Genomic DNA, 7,538 nt, shown 5'->3' with positions numbered 1-7,538 from the left:
ACGACTCTCACATGGTCGCAAGAAATTACACATCGTTGCTATCGATAATCATATCGGTACCTCGGTAAAGTCATTTGCTTGGTCAAGATGAGTTGCACCCAGAGGGCCTTTGTCGTCTAGATTTCTGTACCGGGAAACCCATTTGCTACTTATGAACTTAGGCTAATTCCATATTGTATAATAACTAAAATTTTTTTTACTTATAATTTCAAAAGAAATTTCGCAACAACTAAACCTAATTAGATAATTTTTGTATGTGGATGCTGATTTCATTGGCAGAATTTAATTCAGACCCGATGATAAAATATTAAGAAAAGAAGGTGAGTGGGTGTTAATATCAAGGGTTGACGATCATGATATACTGTACGTCAAAGAATTGTAACAGTCCCAAAGGCTGGCTAAGTTACGAGACCTCCTGACGCGAAGTTCTCTCCTTGTTTTAAGGGAAGATTGAATAATCATTATTCAATATCCCGCTACTATTAAAAGATCGCGTTTATCGTTTCCTTCTGATTTCGATTCTGTTGTTTTTCACAAGCAAGGGATAATATATATGAAGATTTGGACACAAAGGAGGGTCAAAAGAAGATTTACAAGATGGATAAATAAAGAAATAAAAAAAAAAAACAAAGATATTACCCACATTAAGCAGATAAAGAATGAGGATGGAGTGATAATGAGTAGCTCAAGTGATATAAAGGAAAGGTGGAAGCAGTATTTTGAAAGATTGCTAAATGAAGAAAATCTAAGATCTATAGTTGCAGATGAAAATCCAAATTTAGGAATAGTAAGAGATATAGATAGAAAAGAAATTAAGGTTACCCTCACCAAGATGAAAAATGGAAAAGCTACGGGACATGATGAGATCCCAGTGGAAGTCTGGAAATGCTTAGGGGAATTTGAAGTAGATATGCTGTGGGATATGATGAAAACGATACACTGGAAAGAAAAGATTATCAGAATGTGGAGGGATAGCTTTTTAATACCCATATTCAAAGGAAAAGGGGATGTACAAAATTGTAATAATCATAGGTTAATCAAACTCCTACCACATACTATGAAGCTTTGGGAAAGGATTATAGAGCATAGAATAAGGGAGGAGACCAAGATTGGAGAAGAGCAGTTTGGATTTATGCCAGGCAGAAGCACGACGGATGCAATGTTCGCACTAAGGCAGCTGTTGGAAAAATATAGAGAAGACCAAAAGGAATTACATATGGTATTTATTGACTTGGAGAAGGCTTATGATAGAGTTCCATGGCAGGAGATATGAAGATGTCTGAGAGAGAGGGGAACACCAGAGAAATATGTTAGACTGATCAGAGATATATATGAAGGAACAGGCACACAAATAAGAACAGTGTTTGTTTGACTAAGACGTTTGAAGTAGGGATTGGGTTACACCAGGGGTCGTCATTAAGCCCCTACTTGTTTAATATAGTAATGGATGTAATTATTGAATTAGTGAGGGAACAGTCACCATGGACTATGCTATTGCAGATGATATAGTTCTGTGTGATAAAACCAGAGAAGGATTGAAGGGGAAGCAGGAGACATGGAGAGAGGAACTGGAGAGCAGGGGGCTAAAGATCAGTAGAGCAAAAACAGAGTATATGTATTGCAACCTGTAGAGTTAATAGAGGGACATACATTTTCTGGGAGAAATAGTAAAGAGGACAAAAAAATTCAAGTACCTAGGGTTATATCTGGAGGAAACAGCAGAGCTTCAAATGGAAGTGAAGAGTAGAATTCAAGCTGGATGGAATAATCGGAAAAGTGTCGGGAGTGGTGTGTGATCGAAGGAGGAATTTAAAGTTAAAGAGAAAGGTACATAAAAATGTAGTGCAACCTGCCATGACATATGGTGCAGAGACCTGGCCCATGAAAAAGACCTTTGAGAAGAAAATGGATGTTGCAGAGATGAGAATGCTAAAAGGGATGGCTGGGATCACGAGACTGGATAATGTTAGGAATGACTTGGTAAGGGGAACAAAAAAGGTTATAGAGGTGTCAAAGAAAATCCAAGAAAAGAGACTCCACTGGTTTGGGCACATAGTGAGGAGAGACCAGGAGTGTGTTGGGGTGAGGTGGTAGGAGATGGATGTTCCAGGTAGGAGGAGGAGGGGGAGACCAAAGAGAAGGTAGATGGAGTGTGTAACAGCAGATTGGGAGGCGAAAGATCTTACAGTGGAGGGCATCGGAGACAAGAAATTTGAAATGGCTTTCAAGAAATAGTGACCCAGCATAGCAGGAAAAGCTTTAGTCGAAGAAGAAGAAAAAGAAGTTTTTTTTCATCATCTTTCTTATGCTTTTCAGAACCGGCTGGATACGGCCGTTTGGTTCCAAGTTCAACGAACCTTCGCTAAAATACAAAGTAGTTGACGATTTGACATGCTCAGAGCAGCATTACGTGAAATCAAAGTACCGTAGTAAACAAAGTAAAAAAAGATTAATACACAAAATTTGGATGAGAGCAAAAGAAATAAAAGACAAAGGTTGTACAAATGCTTGAAATCAGGGAAGAAGAATATAACTGAGATCAATGAAAGCAGCTCTTCTAGGAGGACACTCCAAAATCGAACCATCGGTCTCTAGTCTTGGGTAGTACCATAGCCTATGTACCGTGTGGTCTTCCAGTGTCTTGGGGTAGAGTTCTCTTGCTTGAGGGTACACTCGAACACACCTTTCTATCTTATTTATTTCCCTCTTGTTTTTTTTTTCTTGAAGTGTTTATTGTTTATATATGAAAGATCTATCTTAATGTTGCTACTTAAAATATTTTATATTGTTTCTTTACATCTCTTCTGGTTTATTTATTTCCTTTCCTCACTGGGCTATTTTTCTCTGTTGGAGCACTTGAGGTTATAGCATCCTGCTTTTCTGACTAGGGTTGTAGCCTAGCAAGTAATAATAATAATTTCAATAATAATAAATAACAATCTGGAATACATTTCTGGAAAAAGGACCTAAAAATACAATAAGAATGAATCTTTGAAATCATAAGATATATGATATAATGGAAGAATGTAAAATAACATCGGAGAATAATAAATTTGAAAAAATAAAAAGTAAAATCAACTTTGAATAAACTAATCATAAGAGTCAACGCAGTCTGCTGATCGTGGGGAAGCACGATATGCTTGAGCCTGCCAATAAGTTCATTCTGTATACACTAATATAGTTATTTATAGCCATCTAATATATTTATATATATATATATATATATATATATATATATATATATATATATATATACTGTACATACATACAGTACATATGTCCTTATCCTTGTATGCAAAATATGTTTTATACTGTGAGGTTACTGATCTGTTTAATAATACTATGAGTGTCATAAATTGGAGGGCGCGGCCACTGAACTCTGTTAGTCGTGACGCGTACCTAGAATCATAATGTGACAGTATATTTCAATCTCAGTGGAGAATTCCACAAAACCTAACAATTCAGCATGTTGAGAGAACAAGATTGCATCTTGCTTGTGAGAGTTAGTCAGTACTATTTGAGCAGTCTGGTAGACAAGGTGCTCACCTGAGAGTATCGGCTGTACGCAGTGTATTATGAACCTTTTTGTAATAAAGGGAAAAAACCCATGTTCCGATGTCTCATTTTCCGTTGACATGGGCCATATTGGTGTCAGGTGTACAAATATGTCTCTTTGTGTATGCTGTGAGCGAAGTTGTTCTTTAAGCAGGTAAAATAAAAGTTCAAGATACCAAGATACACAAAAACTAACATAGACACAGCTACTGCAGGAGATGAAAACCATGGAGCAGTGGGTTATAGTGATGCCGATGAAGAATATAGACAAAACTTCGAACACAGGAATTAGAAAATAAGTTAGATAACCTAGCAGAGTTGATGAATAGAGTCTTGGTTGAACGAGAAGAGGAGCGGCGCGCAGCCACAGCATATCCGACATACATAAATGAAGTTCAAATGCACACAAGTGAAAGTACACAAGAAAGCTGAGTGAAGATAACATCGTATTTCGGAAACTGCCAGAACACCTGGCAAGTGTTAGGCCTTTTGATGATGGCGCGCAGCCACAGCATATCCGACATGCATAAATGAAGTTCAAATGCACACAAGTGAAAGTACACATGCACAGCTGAGTGAAGATAACATCGTATTTCGGAAACTGCCAGTACACCAGGCAAGTGTTAGGCCTTTTGATGATCAGCGGCCAAATGAAGGGTTTCAATTGATCAAAATGTTTTTGAGAGACTTTGAGGTAGCCATGTATGGGTGGTCTGAAAGAAAAAAAGCATTCAAGTAATTAGATTGCTGAAAGATGCTCCTGCAATGGAGGTAATGTGTTGGCCACAAGACAAATTAAGAAGTTATACTGAAATAAAGCGACATTTAATTGAGAAATATGCCTTACCTGATGCGAGAAAGGGGGATATAAAAGAAAATTACAAACCCAAAATTCGGAAAGGTGAATCCGTTCTTAGTTTTGCAACTTGCATTTTTCGGGATTGTGATTTGTTTGTTACTCGGAGTGCCAATCTCCCAAAAGGTGATAAAAAAGCAATTGCCCAAAAACATATTCGCAGATTAGTAAACCCATATTTATGTGGTTATTTGTTCGATGACAATCGCTCGTTAGCAGACGTAGTGATAGTGATACAAAATATTCTAGACAGTTTGCCAGAAAAAAAAATGATTGAGAATAACTGCCCTGATTCCAAGAAGGTGGCAGCCATGAGAGGCACTCACCAACCCCCAAAGCAGGAGATGGGAGAATGCAGTCAGCAGGTGAGAAGAGTCTTCAGATGTTGACAGTGTTGGGGAGAGGGGCACCGACGAGTGGAGTGCCCCACCCAAGGATCCCCCCGCTGTTACACTTGTCAGGCCTATGGTCAACTATCTCGAGAGTGCCCAGCAAAAAACACCGAGGGCAGGCGGGCTGTGGCACATGCACACCTCCCCCCGCCCAACTTCTGAGGAAAAGGAAACAGAGGAAGGGGGAGACGAGGGAGATCGATGCCCCCCCGCATGACATCAGAAGCAGCAGCTGAGGCAGCGGTGAGCGTGATGACGACAGTAGAGCAGGCCCTGGGACCTCCATCGGTACCCCCAACCTCACCCACACAACACTAGGGAGCAGCGGCATTGCAAGCGAGGTTGTTGGCCAGTACCCCATATATCTTAATGGACGGCTAGGAATGTTAGGAGTTAGGATTGACCTACCAGATAAATCCATTCGAGCGCTGATTGACATAGGAGGCAGCGTTTCACTGATTCAAAAAAGATTCTCCTCAAATCCACTACAGTCAGTGGCATCCATCATCCTCGACACGCCAGGAGAAAATAAACTACGCGTAAGCCATGCAACGATCATCAACTTTAAGGTGGGATCTGTGAAGATAACACATGATTTTTTTTGTCTTGCCCACCTTGGGAATTCCAGGAATCGAGGCTACATTAGGAATTGATTTTATAAGCAGTAATCAAATATGCATTTTTGGGGAAAAGATACAATAACAGTAAAAGCAGGAAGATGCATTTTGCCGATAGCAAGTCATGAGAGAGTAAGTGCTTGTACGGGCATGGAGAGACATTTAAGCAAGGTAACAACTGTACCTGAAAGAGGAGAAGTGTTGTCTCTCCAGACAGTCATGAGCATATCAGAGACCGCGTGTCAGCCTCTCCCGGAAGGAACCAAGGTCGTTGTTAAACCCCATGACAATTGGGCACACGTAGTCTTAGAGGGCTTATCAGAAATAAAAGAGAACAGAGCTGATATAACGATAGTTAATTTGTCAAATAAAAGAGTTGTGTTAGGAAGTGATTCTGTATGTGAATTAGAGTTATGTGAAATTGCTAATAATGAGATCTTGGGAGCCACAACTCCAGCCCGCACAGACAAACGCACTCAGAACTTGATTATGCAAGGGCGAAAACTATGTCTGCCAGAATATCAATCTGTAGTTAGTGACATTGTTAATAATTATTCCGATGTAATTGCAATTGGAGATGAGCCACCCGGGAGGATTGATTGATTTCCCTTTAGCATTGAAACTGAGCAGGCGGAGCCGATCAGGCCAAGGTCTTATAAGGTACCCATTCATTTCCAGGGAAAGATAGAAAGGGAAATTATTAAATTAAGAGAATCAGGGATAATCAAGGAGAGCGAATCCCCCTGGGCTTTTCCAATTGTAGCTGTTAGGAAAAAGGATGGCTTGGTAAGATTGTGTGTTGATTATAGGAAGTTGAATGTAGTCACTAAGGATAATGCATTTCCATTGCCCTCGATCGAAGAATTACTTATGAAGGTACGGGATGGTAAATATTTTACAACTATTGATTTAAAGTTTGGATACTATCAAATACCCATTCAGGAAGACAGTAAATGCAAAACGGCATTTATAGCAAACGATCAGCTATTTCAGTTCAATTTTCTTCCTTTCGGTGTTAAAAATGCTCCAAGTTATTTCTCTAGAGTAATGATGGTGGTTTTGTCTCCCTTAATTGGCCATAATGTTCTTGTTTATTTAGACGATATCATGATTACAGGGAAAACGGCCGGAGAACATAATAATGATATTCGTAAAGTTTTAGAAGCATTGCGACATAATGGTATGAAAATAAATTTGTCAAATTGCAAATTTCTCTGTAAACAGGTCGAATTTTTAGGTCACCTAATAAACCCAGAAGGTATCCAACCCTGCCCCAGTAAAGTAGAAGCTATTAGAGATTTCCCCAGGCCACGTACCCCAAGGAACCCCAAGGAAGTGGCTGGGTTCCTTGGGCTCGCTGGGTATTACCGTAAATTCATAAGAGGTTTTGGAGAGATAGCGAGACCCTTAGATTCTTTAAAGAAACATAAGATAATAAATTGGGGAGTGGAAGAAGAAAGGGCCTTTAACCATTTGAAAGCTGCCTCAACTAGCAATGACTTAATCGCATATCGCAGATTTGATCGCCCATTTTTAGTGACAAAAGATACGAGTAGCTTAGCTATTGGTGGAGTAGTTTCTCAACGAGATGATAAAGGTAGAGACCGACCCATTTGTTTTGCTTCCAGGGTATTAAAAGGCGCAGAAAAGAATTATAGTACATTCGATTGAGAGTCTTTGGCTATTCTTTGGGTTCTAGAGAGGCATCAGTTTTTTTTTTTATTGAGTTAGTCAATTAAGTTGCAAAGTGATCATTGCCCCTTACGTGACTTGTTTTATAAATGTGACTTGTCATCTAGACAAGCAAGATGGGTTGAAAGATTATTAGAGTTTAATATAAAGGGTTTTCACCACATAGAAGGTAAAACTAACAAGGTAGCTGATGCCCTCTCTAGAGGTGCAGTAATAGGAGTAACAACTAGGTCACAAAAGAGGAACGAAGAACGAAAGAAGAATATTGAAGACCCCCATCAAAATAGAGAATGGGATGTGAATTCACGCGAGGAGCAATCAGAAAATGGGAACCGCGTGAGAGAGAGAGAGAGAGAGAGAGAGAGAGAGAGAGATGTTGGAGAGAGAGAAAGAGATATGGGAACGGTGAAGGTGAATATATGTGGG

General features: G+C 39.5%; 1 pseudogene; it reads left to right on the top strand.

Moving 5' to 3' along the window:
* The first annotated feature begins 832 nt into the window (after positions 1-832).
* Positions 833-2,235, top strand: LOC137624664 (uncharacterized; annotated as a pseudogene).
* Positions 2,236-7,538: the final 5,303 nt, after the last annotated feature.

Source organism: Palaemon carinicauda, chromosome 31 (genome assembly GCF_036898095.1).
Source record: "Palaemon carinicauda isolate YSFRI2023 chromosome 31, ASM3689809v2, whole genome shotgun sequence".
Lineage (NCBI taxonomy): Eukaryota > Metazoa > Arthropoda > Malacostraca > Decapoda > Palaemonidae > Palaemon > Palaemon carinicauda.
Note: the sequence above shows the minus strand (reverse complement) of the source record. Positions and strands in the feature narration are given on the sequence as shown.